The sequence below is a fragment of the Lynx canadensis genome, chromosome B2 (assembly GCF_007474595.2).
Source record: "Lynx canadensis isolate LIC74 chromosome B2, mLynCan4.pri.v2, whole genome shotgun sequence".
Classification (NCBI taxonomy): Eukaryota; Metazoa; Chordata; class Mammalia; order Carnivora; family Felidae; genus Lynx; species Lynx canadensis.
This window is the reverse complement of record NC_044307.1, coordinates 32,568,306-32,571,615: the sequence shown is the minus strand read 5'-3', so window position 1 is coordinate 32,571,615 and position 3,310 is coordinate 32,568,306. Positions and strand designations below refer to the sequence as shown.

Here is a 3,310-nt window from a genome sequence, read left to right as displayed (position 1 = left end):
TTATTTATTTATTTATTTATTTATTTACTTTTCCGTTTCATTTTAAAAAGTGGGATAAAATCAGGCAGCCTCTGGGATTGGCTATTTCTAACTCCAGAAATTACAACCTACAATTGAAGGCTTTGATGATAGGCTTTTTATGAAAGGAAATTGCATTTGTCGAGACTATTTGTTATAGCAAATTGTGTTTGTTTACTTCATGTTGAAACTATATTTGTTATGTGAAATTACATTTGTACATTCACCTTATATTGATAGCCTCCTGTTTGAGACCTTGCTGATTTTGTTACAATTAATCAAATCTGCATATTATCTTGCCAAGTTAGATTCCAAATCTAGAGTATCCCTCCTTGTTAGTTATTCAAGTAAAAAAAAAAAAAAAGGTATTATAGCACATTTGCTTTCAGAAACACATCATTGCATCTGGATCCTCCACAAAGGAGAGCATTTATGATTTAAGGTGAGTGAAGAAGTCTGCCCCCCTGGGGGGACTTGTATATACACTACATTCAAAATTGCGTTTGGGAAAAAAAGAGGATGCATAAGAAAAAGAGTGGGGAAAAATAATCAAAATGCAAAACTTTTCACTACATTTTCAAATGTCATGTAACATGGCTATAGTACCTAGGTATGAAAAATTCTTTTAAAAAGATTTCCCTGAGACTGAGAATTAAATCTGCCCCCCAGGCCCCCCAGGGATCCACTGAAATGTTGAGATGTTTCTGTGGACACAAAGATTGGATGGGGAACATTGGAAAATTCCTGTTTGCATTTTTCTACCCAAAAACTAATAGAGATTTTTAGTCCACGTGGTAATTATTTCTCCAGTGACTTTCCAGTTCTCAAAAAGATAAGAGAGCTCCTGACATTAACTACAAACAGATGGCTGGATTCTCTCTGGCCATCTCATCTTTCTCCCTACTCTCCCAGACTATCCAAACACAGCTAACAGCACAGATTTGGAAGAGGAGGGGAAATGAGATTGGGGATGAGAATGCCCACGGGACATTGGGCATGAGGGAATCTTCAGAGGCCAGGCATCATCCAGGTTTCACCTCACGCTGCTACGGGAATGTTCTTTTTAACCATGTGTCCGGATCACAGAATTCCACTACTACAAACTGTATTCAATGAACGTCCTAGAGAGTTTCTCATAAAGGAAATTTTCATATCCAGACTGGGAAATAACTGGTCACTTAAGTAGGCCAGAGGTTGGGTTAGATGAAAGAAATGTGGCTTTCTATATTTTACTGTCATTTCTTTGATGGGAAATGCAAGTTGGTCAATAAAAAGGGAGTGAATGCGTACGATCCCTCCCTGGAGATACGAAGACCTCCCTCTCCAGTCTCCAGTCCCCATTGCCAAGGAGGCATCACTCACCACCACCACACCCTCCATCTGTAGGGGTAAGCCTCCCAAGAGACAGCCACTCCCTGAGTAAGGTCCATTATCACACTGAAAAGCAATGTCAAAGATCCAGGGAAGATACACCCTTTAGATCTAAGGAATCATCTTCCTTTCTTTGGTCAGTGCTCCTCAGAAAAAATTAGTCATAAAAGAAAAAAAAAAAGGTGCTACTACCCTTAATAACATTTTGCTTCATTTTTTATCCAGAATACAAATTCAGTGTAAGAAGGGCTCCCATCAGTAACTGCTTCTTTGGAAAGGCAACAGTTAGTGGTCTCCCTCCCCCTGGATTTTGAAATGTGTTACCTGATTAGCTTGGGCCTGGGAGATGCCAAGAATCAACACCCAAGGGCCTGGAAGTTGTAAGACGCTGCAGCTGAGTGTATCTGGAAGCCTATACCTGAGTCCTGACAGTAGGGAAGAAAGGCCCTGGAAGAGTTTTATGGAAGAAAATTGATTCTTGCTTATAGAGAAGAAGTGGAACAAGAAGCAGATAATATTTTGAAGGATGCTGATATCAGCGATTCCCTATGGTTGATGATCCATTTGGGGCTACAACACACAGTGATCTCATTCTGAGAGCAACAAAACTGGGAATCTCTCATCGACTTATTCAAAATGCTCTCATAATAGATGCTTAGGCTGCTGTTTTGTAGTTAGGTTTACAGTTGTATAAATTGGGAGAGCCAGGTTCTATCGTTTCCCGGACAGGCACTTGGACACTGGAAAGCTTTTTTGACAAAGTGAAGAACAGACAAATGGCACACATGCGTCGTGCTTACTAGATATTGAAATAAAGAGTAGTCTTTGGAACATCTAATCGAAGGAAGACTTACAAACCTCCTTGGTGTATGAATGAAAATCAAGCAGCCCAGCAACTTCTGGAGATTGTTCAGAATCAAAGAATATGAGAAGAATCAGCAGCCACCAAGGAGACACTGTGTTAGCTTAGCCAGGGTTGGAGCTAAGGACCAGAAAATTGCAGCCAGCACTTGCAGCAAACATGCACCATGAACTTGGAAGGACCATTTCACTCCTTAATTATCACAGGAGACAACATGCGTCTGTTGGAGATGGAGATGCTAAGCCTGTTTTCCATACGGGAAAACAGCCCAGAATCCCCAAGCATTGATGGGCTCCGAATATTGACATTTTCTATTGTTAGATGGTTGATTTCAGTCATACATGCCTGTACACGTGTTTGTATAACACACTGAACAGTTCTTCTGGTTTATTTAATAAGTTTAAAACAAATGACCAAGAAGAAAGATGTTGACTCAACAATCAAAACAAAACAAAAAGAGAATACTTTTTAAAAAAATTTTTTAACGCTTATTTATTTTTTTGAGACAGAGAGACAGAGCATGAACGGGGGAGGGTCAGAGAGGGAGACACAGAATCTGAAACAGGGTCCAGGCTCTGAGCTGTCAGCACAGAGCCCAATGCCAGGCTCGAACTCACGGACTGTGAGATCATGACCTGAGCCGAAGTCGGCCGCTTAACTGACTGAGCCACCCAGGCGCCCCAAGAGAATACTTTTTTACAGCATGGAGCCAGGGGCCCTGTGTGGGACGCTGGGCACACAGCAGTGAACAGGACAGACATGGTCCCTGCCTTTTTTGAAGTACTCGCCCCAGTGAGGAGTACAGATAGACGAGCAGATAGAGAGGCAATGACAAAAATTAAGAGATCACAGATGTGATATACTCAGCACAGCATGTACAATGGTACGCATTTTCTTCCCTTTGGATGCCGGAATCTTGAGAGGAGTAAGTGCAATGTAAAATGCATTCACCTTGAGAATTGTATTTAGCTTTTTGATGTTTTCCAAATCTAGTGAGCCCTTGGCTAATTAAAAAGAGGCTTCCCTTCTGCAAAGAAAAATTCATATCTGATCTTATAT

General features: G+C 40.9%; 1 pseudogene; it reads left to right on the top strand.

Annotated features, from left to right (window-relative positions):
- The first annotated feature begins 1,704 nt into the window (after positions 1–1,704).
- On the top strand, positions 1,705–2,624 carry LOC115514899 (annotated as a pseudogene).
- The last annotated feature ends 686 nt before the right edge of the window (positions 2,625–3,310 follow it).